Source organism: Solanum lycopersicum, chromosome 12 (assembly GCF_036512215.1).
Source record: "Solanum lycopersicum chromosome 12, SLM_r2.1".
Classification (NCBI taxonomy): domain Eukaryota; kingdom Viridiplantae; phylum Streptophyta; class Magnoliopsida; order Solanales; family Solanaceae; genus Solanum; species Solanum lycopersicum.
The window spans coordinates 19591016-19608785 of NC_090811.1; the positions used below are offsets into that span (position 1 = coordinate 19591016).

A 17770-nucleotide genomic window follows, 5' to 3' on the forward strand; every position below is an offset into this window, starting at 1 on the left:
TCTTGATTTGTGTAGTTAGGAAAATATACTCCCACTGGTAGTGTCTCTAAACAACTTACGCAGCAACCAAGTGCCATCAAAGAGGGGCAAGAGGAAACGAAAACTATCGGAACCCTCGCAAATGACTCCTCCAATGAAATTAATCATATAGAATATAAGAGAAGCCAATAGTAGCTATTTCACAAGGCACTACAAAGATCTTGTGAGCATCCATAAGAGTACTCTTTTAGAACATTTGGAAACTAAAATGACTAACCGCTCCAAGCTTAGTGTCACGACTTGAGATTACCACCTAGTCATAACCGGCATATTCGATATAGAATAGATCTTATACATTTTCCTTCACATTAATTATTAAATATATCATAGAATAAAAGTAGAAAAAGTTGATAATTTTACAATGTATGCAAGATATATGAAAATGGGAAATAAATTTGTCTCACAATACAATTTAGACGTAGGAATATGAAAGTTGGGACCTAGCCCTTACATCAATGATGAATCTTAGAATAGGAAAGTACAACATGGACTTTCACAAATGAAAAGTAAACTAATTAAAGCTAGAATCATAGGTGTCTCCTCCTATGACTTGAGGACTCACCATATTGGGAATAACAATCCAAATTTCTTGAAGAATGGCCTAGAAGTACCTCAATGGCCCAGACCTACGTTAGTGGGAAAGGGGAAAAGAATATAGGTTAGTATAACACACTTTCAAGTTTAAAGCCTCAATGAACATTCACGAACATGCAATCAATCCAATGATAAGGTAAAGAAACATTCATAGTTCTAACAAACATTGTACAAGGCATATGTAATATATCACATGGTTGGGTCAATAAATATTATATTATCAAAAATACCACCCATGACCCCCTTTTATTTTACTTATGAAATGTATACATGAAGTCCCATACCCAAATATATACTAAGTAAAACTATTACGAAGACATAGGTAAAGTCTTTGCATAATCATCATTATAATAAATCGACACAACCATAACATAACTCATAAGTATATGAAGTGGTATATATGAGGAAAACTTATAAGAGTTCATAACCTCATTCATAGTCATTTTCATACACTTTTTTATTCTTACATTGTTTGGGAGACTTTTCCATAATCGACATAGACCATAGGAGTTACTATGGAATTCAATGTCTTCATCCAAAATAGAAAAGAGAGTTTTAAACTAGCAATGATAGAACATACATTACTCAATAACATCTAGATGTATCCAATAGCTAATCATTCCTTTGTTGACAGATAGTTAAAGGATAAGGAGACTTCTTCTAGAAACCCTCTTTATACTTCATTAGCATATTGAGTTCCATTTCATGAGTCTTATTTATTGGAACCATCTTTCTCTTTGTGAAGGAATTCTATATCATATAAATATCCTCTCGGTGCTAAGAACAATCACCCATTTAGGTAAATTTGTACTTTACTTAAGCCTTTGTTCCTAAAGATTACCTTAGGGAATTACCCCATTTATAACAAATAGCATAAGAGTTTTATAGATAAGAAAGAACTTTCAACAGAAAACAGACATCATGTGAGATAACATCATTCGTAGACTATTCATAAATTGTTATTGAAATTACCTTCTATTAAACATAACAACTTTATTGTCAACATATCACAACATCTATACTTGCATCATATTATCATAAATATGATTTATTACCAAATTGGATTATATGTAATAGGAAACCATTATTACCAAATTGGATTATATGTAATAGGAAACCATAATCCAAATCCATCATACATAATTCAAGAAGTTGGATCCACCTAATGAGGGTCAATCATTAAGTAAGAATATCCTTCATTAAATTGATAACTTTACTTCTTAGTGTTCAAGGCTTTATTCAAGATTCAACCCTAATTCCATTGTAATAATCAATAATTTAGGTAATTATTATCATAAAAACATGAACTACATAATAACATATTCATTTCCCAATATTGAATCACTATCCAATACAAGCTACGATTTGGAAATTAGAAAAAAGGGGAAACATGGTTCTTATGGGGTATTCTCCAAAAAAAACCAATACATTTTTTAATCATCCATACAAATTCCTATATGATCATAAAATATCAGTTTATATCAATAAAATCAACTTTCAAAAGAAGAGCCACGTTTTGGATTGAGATCTAGAATTTGGGAGACCTTTGAAATCATCTAATTAGAGGGCCTATTAGGGAAAGGATTTCCTAGAGAGAAATCAACCATACCTTGTTAATCCTTAAGTATTTATGGAGGAAAGTCCCATTTTTGAATCCCTACTTGAAGCAAGATCTCCTTTTTTAATTGGTTCTTGAGTTTAGAGAGCTCTGAGAGATTTTTGTTTTGCTTTTTGTGAGTAGAGTTGGAATGATTTGGGTTAATTGGGTTGGTGACTTATAGTAAAGGTTATTTAGGTAATTAAATCACTAGATTTTATCTAGGTAATCAAATCACTAGAAACCCCTACTAACCAATAATTAAATGTCATCTAGAAACAACACCCAAGAAGATATGGCATTCTTGGAACGAAACCAGTGTACTTGACCTCTCGGAGGTCTTGTACAAGCTCTTCTATATCATTCATCGCATATAAGCATATGAAAAGTAGTGCGAACTTAAAACTTTTCACACGAATATCCTAAAGCATCTTTTCATATTAAAATCATAGAAATACATAGTCTCAACATATGTCATTCATATACTAAAGAATACGCGGGACACGGCCCATACAATACTAACATAAAAATACTTAGTCTATTACAATACATTGAAAAAAAGACATATATATACCCTCGAGTAAAATGAGGACATACTTCAGCTTTGCTTGAACGAATCTACAATCGAAGCTTTCCTTCACGTTCTTGTTACCTTTCACCTACACCTTTAGAGACAACAAAATGTATGGAGTTAGTACAAGAACTTGTACTAAGTATGGCTTAATGCCTAAAATCACGAAAAATGGAAATTTATTGGGAAAAAGCTCTTTCTCATTAAAACGTGATATCATAATCATAAGAATTGAATTTAACATCTTATAAACACATAAGAAATCACTTAATCAATTTATCACCTTTTTAGAAACAATACAGCGAACTCATGCCAAGTTACATTGAACTAAGTTCACAGTTACAGTGCAGTTTCTCAACTTCACAAGGGATACTTTCTACCATGCCATCCATTCACTAAAAATTATCCTAAGAATTACTAAAGTAAGACAAAGAGAGACCTCTCATACATCCTTCTAGGCACACCTAAATGATCCTTAAGACCACCTCTAATGAGATATACACATTTAAATACATCATAACATTGAACATAAGATCCTCCTACCAAAGTTGATTCTATGTCTCAATTGAGTGAGTTGTGAAGGGACCGCCTATACAATCCCTTTCACGCACACTTAAGAGAATACCTAGGATAATCATTCTCACTTAATACAACAACATACACATAATATCACTGTCTCCTCTCAAAGTCTATCAAAAGACTTAATTAAGTAAATCGAGAAGATAACATCCATTATTGACCTCTACATAATTACATAAATAATCCTTAAGAAAACATAAGGCTTAGATCATGTCTACATAATCAACCATCTTCCGAAACTAGAGTCATTCTTTAGACTTATTTAGGTAAGATATGAAGTGAACATTCATCTGCTCCCTTCACACCTTAACTACACAACCCTTAACTACTCTAACAAGTACTTATTCATTTTACATGCTTTATTAACATTAAGTCATTACATTCATTAGTTCATTTAAGACTCCTTCATCACATAAAGGACATTCAAGTAATGTTGTTGGAGAAGACCTAGGGACTCTCACTAATATCTTCAACGCCTATTGTGCAATGTCAAGATAGCGTCCTATACAACCACCTAAACCTAACATAACTTCCCTAATTCTCATAGGTATCCCATATGATGAGAATAGTCAATAACCGACATTAGACCATGACAGCTAAACATGGAATCCGCAGTTCTAACCTACTCCAATAAGGGTGTTCTACTTGCCAAGGGTAGAACTAGGACACATCCCATGTAGGCACATGGTATATAAATATGAGGAGCTTTTATCTACTCTAGTCTCTTTCTCAAGTAGAGCTACATTGTACCCTTCTCCCATTCTCAAATAGAGATACTTCTTATAGTATAATAACTCAGTGCATAAGCCAATAACATTAACCCTACCAAAGAGGTACACTAGCCAACCTTTCAATTGACACTAAGATATCTCATCATGGCTTTCCTATGGATGGTATGATGTCATTCCATCAAATCAAACCTAAGTCCATCATTTATTGGAAGAAGGATATCATTATGTCTCTCTACTCCAAGTTCATAACATAGCCTTACCACTAGGTTTAAGGTTCAACGTATATGGCCTTCTTTCAATCATTTGACGTATCACATATTATTCATTCATACATCACAAGGTTGCACAAAACTTACCTAGTCAAGACATCTCATATTCATATATCATTCATACACGTATCATGTAAGGGACACAAGTCTACCAAAACAAGACACAACATAATTTACTTTATCACACATAGCATATCATTCTTTTAAGCAATTAAGAATGACCCTTATAATCATTATGACCTCCTATACATTACTTAACATCATCATTATAACCATCCTATACTCATATAGTTAAATAAGGATAAAAATGCATCAACTCTCTCTCTCTCTCTCTATATATATATATATATATATATATCGAGTTTACATAGACCTTTGTATAGGAAGATTACTTAGTGTTCTACTTTTATTGAGCATAACTATACAGAACATTACATAGTCTCAAATAGTTGTCTCATCTCATAACCATCTAATAAGAGTATATCAAGTTTAGACTATCCCATACATTAATGAAATAAGAATACCTATAGGTCATACGATGTTTAATATCCAAAAGAAAAGGAAAAAACATAAGATTCTTAGAACTAAAGCAACATCATAGGCTTGATAGTGGCATTGCCCTCGAAAAGTGAGGACCTACCCTACATTGATGAGTTAGAAATCCAAGTATTATTCAAGTCATATCCAAAATTTCTACAAAGACCGGAACCTAAAATGTTGGGTAAAAGAAAGAAATGGTGTTATTACTCCCCTTATACTAAGACCCTATGAGCACATATCATGAAACATCTTAAAAGAGGACATTTCATTAAGTATTCAATTTACATTGAAAATATTACCATAAAAAATTCAACAAGACATATTCATTAAGTCATAGACATGTACATCACAAGACCAGCAACATAAAAACTAGTCAACTCAACATGCATACCATGGTTTATATACTTTTTAGAGCAATTAATAATTTTTCACGGTTAGAGACTGACATACCGTGGTTTCATGGTATAATTAATACTTTTTCCTTAAGTTTAGTGTGTCCGAAAGTCTTTTTGTGCTAATTTTTATATAAGTTTCTCTTTGTTTTGCAGGAAATCTTTCCAAAGCAGAATGCGGAGATTTTGAGCGAAGAAATACAGAAGAGACAACCTACGGAGCTTATGACGGTCCATCGTGCTTGCGACAGTCCGTAGGTGGCAGCGTAGTGCAGCTGCTGCAGGAAGATGGGTAAGTCTGACCAAGTGTGGGGTTACGAAGCTTGTGACGGTCCGCCATGTCTGTGACGGCCTGTCCTGTAGGTTCGTCATAATGTTCAGAGAAATGATCCCAGTACCCAAAATCCAAGAGTTGATGTGTTTTGAAACGGAGGCCATCGACGGACCGTTGTGCCTATGACGGTCCTTCATACTTGCCTTCGAGGGTGGTGAAGAGAGAAGTAGAAGAAATTGCATAAGTATGGGACGACGGAGTCCATGGCGGTCCGTCGTGACAATGACGATCCATCGCGTGGTCCGTCTACCCAGCCGCGTTTTGGCAGATTTCCAGCAAACAGAGTCCTTGTTTAGTTAGATTTTTTATGTTTTATAAATAGTTCAAAAAACCTCGTTTTTGAAGTTTGACTCGGTTAGGTTAGACTCTTAGACTGTAAAATTCCTTATTGGTAAACATTCTATTGTGAGATTCTTGATAATCATTAGACTTTTTTTGAGATTATTGATTACTTTGAGATTCTTGCAAGTGACTTTTGGAGATTAATCAAGCAAACTTTTGGATTTTACTCTTTCTCATTGATGTAAGTACATGAAGTCTTATCTACTATATTTGAATATTGTGTTTATGGCTATGAGTAAATAAACTCCATAACTAGGGTTGTGGGAACCTTAAGCAAATAATGAGATAAACCCTAACTAAAAATAAAAATTCTAGAATAGTCTCTTGCATGTATTAATAATTATTTCGCTTAGAAGTCCTTTTAACGGATGACCAACGTTAGAACTCGCCTTAATGATACATGCCGGACAAAGGAGGTAGATAATAGGAAAAGAATTATTAACATAGATTTAGTGTATACTATCTAATAGGCTAGTATTGATTGGTACGAGGAAATAACTTAGTCAAATATCGAATACGATTCTTAATATGACAACAACACACGTAGCCGGACCAAGGTGCGGAGTGAGATTTTCTAGATGCCGAACCAAGGATTTAGAAATACATAACTTATCACTTTTCATGCAAGATACTAGGAAAGAATTGTTATAGTTAGAGCTATCAAGTTATGAACCTGTAGGGAACACGTAAACCCTAGTTACTTTGATTAATTAATTAAAATCCAACATTCAAAGTTATTAAGTGTCTCTGTCAAGTTTGTTAATTAATTTTACTCATTTAGAAATAGAAACCCCCCTTTATTGTTTTTATTTTCCAAGGAAATCATTGACCAAACAATAGTAATAACAGGTTGAAGTTAAGTCTAGACTATTTTCCTCGTGGGAACGATCCCAACCTCACTAGTTGGGTTATTTACTTGACACGACCGCTTTACTTCTTATTTGAGAAATAAGTCTGAGCGTATCACAATAGTTATTGTCCCACACCCCTACAAAGCAAGACATAGTTAGAGTCCCACACCCCTACTGAAGCTAAGTCAACCTTTCAAGTTACCCTAGTTAGTTTGTACTTCATTACTTCATTTTAGTTTAGGGAACACTTGCCTTAACCGACATAGATCATAAGAGCTATGTGTGGAATCAGTGATGTAAAACCTTACACCCATGAAAGGTGGTCTACCGTCCAAAGTAAAACCAAATATAAACGTAGCTTTCTATGTGGATCCACTAGCTAGTCTTCCGATGGGGGCAACATTGTTCATGAACTAAGAGATAGGTATAATCCCTCTACATACCACATTGCAATTTGGGGCCTCCTCTCATGGGAATAGATTGGATGAGTATACTTAATTGGGGACTCAACACCACATGTGGAATATAGGGTGAACATTCCTCTATGGACAGTCATCACCTCCCTTTGTCAAGTTTACTCGGTGCAAAGCTAAGTCCCTTTTTAAATGTCTTTTTTAATCATCATAACTTATTGTTAGTACCTTGTATATTCATCATCATCATATGTCAATAAGGATTGCATGAGCATAACATTTCTATTCATCATCATCATAGGTCTATAAGGATTTCATGAGTATAATCCTTTCATGTTAATTCATATAAGTGAAGTTAGAACATTTACATATCATTTAATAATAAGGAACATTGGTATATCATTCACCATCCATATAACGTCTACATCTTATGTCAACAACTCACAAACCAAATATAAACGTAGCTTTCTATGTGGATCCACTAGCTAGTCTTCCGATGGGGGCAACATTGTTCATGAACTAAGAGATAGGTATAATCCCTCTACATACCACATTGCAATTTGGGGCCTCCTCTCATGGGAATAGATTGGATGAGTATACTTAATTGGGGACTCAACACCACATGTGGAATATAGGGTGAACATTCCTCTATGGACAGTCATCACCTCCCTTTGTCAAGTTTACTCGGTGCAAAGCTAAGTCCCTTTTTAAATGTCTTTTTTAATCATCATAACTTATTGTTAGTACCTTGTATATTCATCATCATCATATGTCAATAAGGATTGCATGAGCATAACATTTCTATTCATCATCATCATAGGTCTATAAGGATTTCATGAGTATAATCCTTTCATGTTAATTCATATAAGTGAAGTTAGAACATTTACATATCATTTAATAATAAGGAACATTGGTATATCATTCACCATCCTTATAACGTCTACATCTTATGCCAACAACTCACAAACCATAGTCAAGACTTTTAATTCAACATCATATCACCCTATAAATCCTAATACAAAGCATACTTCATCACAACATCATTACTTAAATCATAATTAATCATAGTTTGAAGAAAAGAATAGGAATCACAAGACTTACAAAGTCTCCTTCATAATTCGTCATCAAAGTCCTACTATCAATTCTTATTTCAACCCAATTAGGGTATAACATCATCACAATTCAATTATCAACATTATAACAAGGCTAAAAGAATCACTACATCACAATTGAATACTAGGTCATAGCTTAAGATAAAATACTTAGATGAAACTCACAACATACTTCATAACCTTGATCATTTCGCAAGAACTAGAATGGAAGGACTTTAACTCACCCTAATTTATCAATGATTAGTAAAAAACATCATTTTGCAGTAATTGAACCAATAACCACGTCAATTGAACTAATATAACATAATTCACATCAAGATCATAACCTAGGGTTAAGGGGTAAAAGTCATATCCTACAAACTAGACCAAACCATAAAGATATATCATATTTAAGTTAGAACACATGTTATGTATTCATAAACAAGTAAATCATAAACAAATCAATTAATAACATAAACTTTGAGAATGGAAAGACCCACTTGAAACCCAACTTTAAAGTTAATTTGATGGAACCCTTTGAGGAAAGAGGTATCAAAAGTGAAAGAGATATTATATCTTACTAAGTCATGAATATTGATGGTGAAACTTGACTATTTGTATCCCTTAATCCCTCCCCTATCTGGAACATCAATTGAGTTCTTTGCTAGAGAGAGAAAAAAGAGAGAAGCAAGAGAGTTTGGGTTTGTTACTTATGAGTGCTTAGATTAGTTTAATGGAGTTTGGGTCTTTTTATGGGGTGTTAATTCACTTAATTATTCTTATATTAACCCCCAAATAACAAACTATGTCACGACCCAAATCCGGGCCGCGACTGGCACCCACACTTACCCTCCTATGTGAGCGAACCAACCAATCTAAACCTTAACATTTCAAGGTAATATCAGCCTAAAGTAATGCGGAAGACTTAAACTCATTAATAAAATCAATTCATTAACTTCTAAAATTCAACATCTATTATTCCCCAAAATCTGGAAGTCATTATCACAAGAACATCTACGATCAAATGACTAAACTAAGAGTATTCTAAAAGCTAAAAATACATAAGAAGATAGTCCATGACGGAGGTTCAAGGCATCAAGACATGAAGGAGAAGATCCAGTCCAAGCTAGAAGCGTTAGCTCACCCTGAAGATCCGGTGTGACGAAGACTGGCTTGAGTTACTGTTGAGTCGAAGATGACGGCACGTTTGCTGCACTCCACAAATAACAAGAAGAAAAACATAAAAGTAGGGGTCAGTACAAAACACGGGTACTGAGAAGATATCATCGGCCAACTCAAAATAGGGAACAGTATATATCAAATACTATCGTAAATCAACTATGAAACTCAACATGTAGCAACAACAAGTACTATAATCATCAATAAGTACCATCAAGTTCATCCATGAGGGCTCAAGCCTCAACACCATACTCATTTGGGAATTAAGTTTATTAAATTGAGTATATTATCATCTTTCAAGATTCATTATCTTTCTTCCTCTTGTGTCGGTACGTGACACTACGATCCCCTACTGCTATGTGTCGGTATGTGAAACTCTGATCCCCTAATTCTACGTGTCGGTTCGTGACACCCCGATCCACTAATACTATGTGTCGGAACGTGACACTCCGATCCACTAATACTATGTGTCGAAACGTGACACTCTGATCCACTAATACTATGTGTCGGAACGTGACACTCCGATCCACTAATATCATTCTGTAAATCATCAAGCCTTCTCTATACCAAGGCCTCATGTCACGACCCAAATCCGAGCCGCGACTGGTACCCACACTTACCCTCATATGTGAGCGAACCAACCAATCTAACCCTTAACATTTCAACGTATATCAACAGAAAGTAATGCGGAAGACTTAAACTCATTAATAAAAACAATTCAAAACTATTATTATCATCCCCAAAATCTGGAAGTCATCATCACAAGAACATCTACAATCAATGACTAAACTAAGAGTATTCTAAAAGCTAAAAATACATAAGAAGCTAGTCCATGCCGGAAGTTCAAGGCATCAAGACTTGAAGAAGAAGATCCAGTCCAAGCTAGAAGCATTAGCTCACCCTGAATTTCCGATGTAGTAAGACTGGCTTGAATTACTATTGAGTTGAAGACGATGGCACGTTTGCTGTACTCCACAAATAAACAAGAAGGAAACATAAAAGTAGGGGTCAGTACAAAACACGGGTACTGAGTAGATATCATCGGCCAACTCAAAATAGGGAACAGTATATATCAATATTATCGTAAATCAACTATAAAACTCAACATGTAGCCACAACAAGTATTATAATCATCAATAAGTACCCTCAAGTTCATCCATGAGGGCTCAAGCCTCAACACCATACTCATTTGGGAATTATGTTCGTTAGATTAAGTATATTAACATCTTTCAAGATTCATTATCTTTAATTCTCTTGTGTCGGTATGTGACACTCCGATCCCTCATATTCATTATTCCTCTTGTGTCGGTATGTGACACTCTGATCCCCTAACTCTACGTGTCGGTTCGTGACACCCGATCCCCTAATTCTACGTGTCGGTTCGTGACACCCGATCCCCTAATTCTACGTGTCGGTTCATGACACCCGATCCCCTAATTCTACGTGTCAGTTTGTGACACCCGATCCCTTAATTCTACGTTTCGGTTCGTGACACCCGATCCCCTAATTCTACGTGTCGGTTCGTGACACCCAATCCCCTACATCATTCTGTAAACCATCAGGCCTTCTCTATACCAAGGCATCATCAATAATAATGTATATTAAAGTTCCGTTTCAAGATTTGGGATTCAATATTTTCATCATGCTTATCTTATCACAATCACATAATCATATTCACGCAAACATACAATTAAGCATATAGTAGGGTTTACAATACTACCAATACATATCATTCTCTATTAAGAGTTTACTATGAAAGCATGAAAACCATAACCTACCTCTACCGAAGATTAGTGATCAAGCAAGCAAATTTTTCTCCAAGCTTTGTTTCTCCCTTCTCGTTCGATTCTCCCTCTCTCTCTTGTTCTTTCTATTTTCTTTATTCCAACCCTCTTTCTTTTACCCTAATTAGTATATAATTAAGAATAAAAGATGGCAATAATACCCCACTAATTAACATAGGGTTACCTCTTTTAACCCCTCAAGAATTTGAGTTATTAATATAAACCCACGAACTTTATAATTAAGGCTAGAATAGTCAAAAACGTCCCTTAAAACTTAAACAGAAATCCGACTCTGCCTGGGATTTGCGCAACCTGTGACGGGCCGTCGTGCCTGCGACGGTCCGTCCTACAGGTCGTCGTAGAGTTCAGAGACCCAAATTTCCACCAAGGGTCTGTGACGGTCTGTCACACCTGTGACGGTCCGTCCTGCCATTCCGTCACAAAGTTCAGAGAGTCGATTTTCAGTACCCAATTTCAGATTTTCTAAGTGTTTTGAAACGAGACCCTGCGACGGTCCGTCGTGCCCAAGACGTTCCGTCGTGGGGTCCGTCGCTTCTGCCAGTTTTTCCAGAATTGAAGTCTGTTGCTTAAAATGACTAAACAGGTCGTTACATTAGATACCAATTTACCCATCGTTCGTCCCCGAACAATCAAAAGAAGGAAAACAAGGGCGAAAAGGAGTACCTGAATCTTTAAACAGATGTGGGTATCTTTCTCGCATATCCGCCTCGTTCTCCCAAGTGGCTTCTTCAACCGGTCGATTCTTCCATTGCACCTTGGTGGATGCAATCTCTCTTGACCTCAACTTGCGAACTTCTCTATCTAAAATAGCAACAGGCTCCTCCTCATAAGACAAGTTCTCATCAAGCAAAACTGAATCCCAACGGATGATGTAGTTTCCATCCCCATGGTATCTTTTCAACATCGACACATGGAATACCGGATGTACTCCGGACAGCCCTGGGGGCAAGGCTAACTCATAAGCCACTTCCCCTACTCGCTTGAGTACTTCAAATGGTCCAATGTACCTTGGACTTAGTTTACCCCTTTTTCCAAACCGCATCACCCCTTTCATGGGCGAAACATTCAACAAGAGTTGTTCACCTTCCATGAACTCTAAGTCTCTAACCTTTCGATCTGCATATTCTTTTTGTCTACTTTGCGCCGCTAGAAGCTTTTCTTGAATAGACTTCACTTTTTCCATCGAATCCCTCAAAAGGTCAGTACCCCAAGGCCTAACCTCAAATGCGTCAAACCAACCAATGGGAGACCTACATCTCCTACCATACAATGCTTCGAACGGAGCGATGTCAATGCTTGAGTGATAGCAATTATTGTATGAAAACTCCGCTAAGGGTAGGAAGCTATCGCAATGGCCACCAAACTCTATCACACATGCACGAAGCATATCCTCCAACACTTGAATCGTCCTTTCAGACTCACCATCGGTCTGAGGATGGAACGCAGTACTAAGGTCAAATCTAGTACCCAATTCCGCATGCAATGTTTTCCAAAACATAGAAGTAAACTGCGTACCTCTATCTGATATGATGGATAGTGGAACCCCATGCAATCGCACCACTTCCGAGATGTAAAGTTTGGCTAACTTTTCTGCATTGTAAGTCACCTTGACCGGAATGAAATGAGCAGATTTAGTTAACCTATCAACAATCACCCAAATGGAGTCATACTTACCCATTGTCTTTTGAAGACCAACCACAAAATCCATTGCAATTCTTTCCCACTTCCATTCCGGAATGGGCATTCTCTGAAGTGTTCCTCCGGGCCTTTGGTATTCATACTTTACTTGTTGACAGTTTGGACATTTGGCAATAAAATCCACAATGTCACGCTTCATTCTACTCCACCAAAAGTCTTGTTTTAGGTCACGATACATCTTGGTTGCACCCGGATGTATAAAATACCTTGAACTATGAGCCTCTGTCAGAATAGTGTTGATCAAATCATCGACGCGGGGTACACATACCCTTCCCTTGATTCTAAAAACACCTTTCTCATCGATTTGTGCTTCCTTAGCCTCTCCTCGCAATACTTTATCTTGAATTCTGCGCATTTTCTCATCATCAGACTGTCTTCCCTTAATCTTGTCAAGAAAGGAAGATCTTGCCTCCACAGAAGCCAACAATCCTCCCCTCTCATTTACTTCTAATCTCATCAAGTCATTAGCTAGAGTCTGAACCTCTCTAGCCAATGGGCGTCTAGAAGCTTGCAAGTGAGCTAGACTTCCCATGCTTCCCGCCTTCCTACTTAAAGCATCCGCTACAACATTCGCCTTCCCCGGATGATACAAGATAGTGATATCGTAGTCCTTTAGTAACTCCATCCATCTCCTCTATCTTAAGTTCAAATCTTTATGAGTAAAGACATACTGAAGGCTACGATGATCCGTATAGATCTCATACTTAACCCCATATAAATAGTGTCTCCATTGTTTTAATGCAAACACTACCGCGGCCAATTCCAAATCATGAGTGGGATAGTTACGTTCATGCACTTTTAATTGTCTTGAAGCATAAGCAATCACACTCTTCTCTTGCATTAGTACTGCACCCAAACCAGAATAGGATGCATCACAATAAACAATGAAGTTCTTACCCTCTACTGGCAAGGTAAGGATAGGTGCGGTAGTCAACAAAGTCTTGAGCTTCTGAAAGCTTTCCTCACATTCATCCGACCATACAAATGGGACATTCTGCTTAGTCAAGTTCGTCAATTGGGAAGCAATAGAAGAGAATCCCTTGACAAATCGGCGGTAGTAGCTAGCTAACCCAACAAAGCTCCTTATTTCTGACACATTAGTGGGTCTTACCAAATTCTTCACTGTCTCAATCTTAGAAGGATCCACCATCACTCCATCCTTAGAAACCACGTGCCCCAAGAAGGACACTGCATCTACCCAAAACTCACACTTAGAGAACTTGGCATAAAGCTTTTTCTCCCTCAACATTTCCAATACCATTCTCAAATGCTCTTCATGTTCCTTCTTGCTCTTTAAGTATACCAATATATCATCAATAAATACGATCACGAAGAGGTCCAAATATGGCTTAAAAATCCCGTTCATCAAGCTCATGAACGCAGCAGGGGCATTCGTAAGACCAAAGGACATCACTACAAATTCATAATGCCCATACCTCGTTCGAAAAGCAGTCTTTGGCACATCCGTTGCCCTTATTTTCAATTGATGATAACCGGATCTCAAGTCAATCTTAGAGAAGACACAAGCACCTTGTAACTGATCGAACAAATCATCAATGCGGGGAAGAGGATACTTGTTCTTGATGGTTACCTTCTTTAGTTGTCTGTAGTCTATACACATTCGAAAACTCCCATCCTTCTTCTTTACAAACAAAACCGGAGCACCCCAAGGAGATGCACTTGGTCTAATGAAGCCTTTGTTCAATAACTCTTGAAGTTGTGCTTTTAACTCTCTTAACTCCGCGGGAGCCATTCTATAAGGGGGTATAGAAATGGGGCGAGTACCGGGTTCAAGATCAATACAGAGTCAATATCCCTATCCGGTGGCATACCAGGAAGATCTGCAGGGAACACATCCAGAAACTCACGAACTACTGAAACCGACTCAATCGAAGGTACTTGGGTAGTGTCGTCCTTGAGATGTGCCAAGAAAGCTAAACACCCTTTACTAATCATTTTCCTAGCACAAAGAAAGGAGATGATGCGAACCGGATTGGGAGTGTAGTCACCCTCCCACACTAACGGGTCTTTCCCAGGCTTGGCTAACGTCACCGTTTTAGCATTACAATCCAAGATTGCAAATTGCGGAGAAAGCCAAGTCATACCCAGAATCACGTCAAAATCATCCATTTCTAAGATAACCAAATCTACATAAGTGTTGCTCCCCACAAAGTTTACCAAACAAGACCTATATACCTTTTCAACTACCACAGACTCACCCACCGGAGTAGAGACACGGATAGGCATACCAAGTAATTCACAATGTAAATTTAGACCATTAGCAAATGAGGAAGATACATAAGAAAACGTGGATCCAGGATCAAACAATACAGAAGTCATGCAATCACAAACCAGAAGATTACCTGTGAGGACAGCATCAGATGCCTCCGCTTCAGACCGCCCAGGGAAAGCGTAACACTGGGCCCTATCGTTCGTGTGTCCGTTGCCCCTACCATGTTGTGATGTAGTGGCCCCAGTTTGCCCATTACCTCTGCCGTTTTGGTGACCACCATTACCTCGACCACCACGTCCTCCAGAATAACGGCCTCTACCATGACCACCCCTACCTCTAGCTATTGGGGGTCTGTAACTTGGTCTGGGACAATTTCTCCTAATATGTCCAATCTCCCCACATCCATAACATTCTTTGGAGTCAATCATATGCCCCTCGGAGAAGTGTTGATCGGTCTGAGGTGGTCCCCCAACTACAGTCTGTAGTGAAGACTTAATTGGTCGGACTGAGTAACTTCCCGAACCTTGTCCTCTAGTGTAAGAACCATTAAACTCACCTCCCTTTCGAAGCCTTTTTGATGTCGATGTTGTGGTGAAGTCGTCTGGCTTCACTCCTTCCACTTCTATCACAAAGTCTACCACCTCTTGGAAGGATTTTGCCGTTGCCGCTATCTGTAAGGCCGAAATCCGCAATTCTGACCTCAACCCCTTCACAAACCGGCGAATCCGCACTTGAGGACTGAAACAGAGTTGAGTGGCATATCTAGATAGTGCACGAAACTTAGCCTCATAAGCATTAACCGACATCCTACCTTGCTCTAGGCTCAAGAACTCATCCCTTTTCCGATCCCTCAAAGTCCGGGGGATATACTTCTCCATAAACAAACTAGAGAATGAGGCCCAAGTCATAGGTGGTGCCTCTATTGGTTGACACTCGATATGTGACCGCCACCACATTTTGGCGTTCCCTTAAAACTAATAAGTCACAAACTCCACACCAAACCGTTCTACTATACCCATCTTGTGTATTAACTCGTGACAATCAACAAGAAAATCATAGGCATCCTCCGATTCAGCACCCTTGAAGACCGGAGTTTTCAATTTCAAGAACTTATTGAAAAGTTCATGCTGATCATTTGTCATTATAGGCCTAGTAGTCAGACGTGGAAACGTGCATATTTCCAATGGAACATCCATGCGGGGAGCCATAGTAGCCGCATGTTGTACTTCTGAAACCGGAGGTGTTGGCGCAGAAAACACTGGAGGTGCCTGACCTTGATCAGATAACCCGCTAAGATAAGCCAGAACCTGATTGATCATCTCTGGGGTAGGTTTGGGTGGCGTTTCCTCATTTTTCACTTGTTCAGTTTCCCCATCCTCCCCTTCTCTTATTACTTCCTCAGTCGGTGGGGGAGTCACTGCCCTAGTATCAGATAGGCTAGGTGTTTGTCCTCTCCCTCTAGAGGACATCCTCCCATGACCTCTACCATGGCCCCTCGCCGCTGTTCTTCCTCGAGCCAAAGCCCCGGTGGCTGGCTCCGTTGTTTCTTGTCTGGCCGGTGTTGGTGTTAACGTAGTCGTTGCTCTAGTTCTAACCATCTGCGAAAGAGAGTGAAGATGGTCAGATACCAATTCGTATCGCCCTGATACCAATTGGACTCAAGTAGTAGCACGAAAGAAAAAATGAAAGAGTGAAATTTTTTCCTTAAGTCTTATAGCCTCTAAAGGAAAAGTAAAGGCGTCCCCCTACCGTTCCTTAAGACTCTACTAGACCTATTCTTGTGTGATGAGACCAACGAACCTAATGCTATGATACCAAGTTTGTCACGACCCAAATCCGAGACGCGACAGGCACCCACACTTACCCTCCTATGTGAGCGAACCAACCAATCTAACCCTTAACATTTCAACGTATATCAACAGAAAGTAATGCGGAAGACTTAAACTCATTAATAAAAACAATTCAAAACTATTATTATCATCCCCAAAATCTGGAAGTCATCATCACAAGAACATCTACAATCAATGACTAAACTAAGAGTATTCTAAAAGCTAAAAATACATAAGAAGCTAGTCCATGCCGGAAGTTCAAGGCATCAAGACTTGAAGAAGAAGATCCAGTCCAAGCTAGAAGCATTAGCTCACCCTGAATTTCCGATGTAGTAAGACTGGCTTGAATTACTATTGAGTTGAAGACGATGGCACGTTTGCTGTACTCCACAAATAAACAAGAAGGAAACATAAAAGTAGGGGTCAGTACAAAACACGGGTACTGAGTAGATATCATCGGCCAACTCAAAATAGGGAACAGTATATATCAATATTATCGTAAATCAACTATAAAACTCAACATGTAGCCACAACAAGTATTATAATTATCAATAAGTACCCTCAAGTTCATCCATGAGGGCTCAAGCCTCAACACCATACTCATTTGGGAATTATGTTCGTTAGATTGAGTATATTAACATCTTTCAAGATTCATTATCTTTAATTCTCTTGTGTCGGTACGT

At 37.9% G+C, this 17770-nt stretch overlaps 1 long non-coding RNA gene across 1 annotated transcript; it reads right to left on the reverse strand.

Annotated features, from left to right (window-relative positions):
* Positions 1–416: 416 nt before the first annotated feature.
* Positions 417–2355, reverse strand: LOC109119170 (uncharacterized). The gene is made up of 2 exons (XR_002026382.1): positions 2243–2355; positions 417–665 (listed from the first exon to the last, which is right to left on the reverse strand). It is a non-coding gene; the product is annotated as an uncharacterized lncRNA (long non-coding RNA).
* Positions 2356–17770: the final 15415 nt, after the last annotated feature.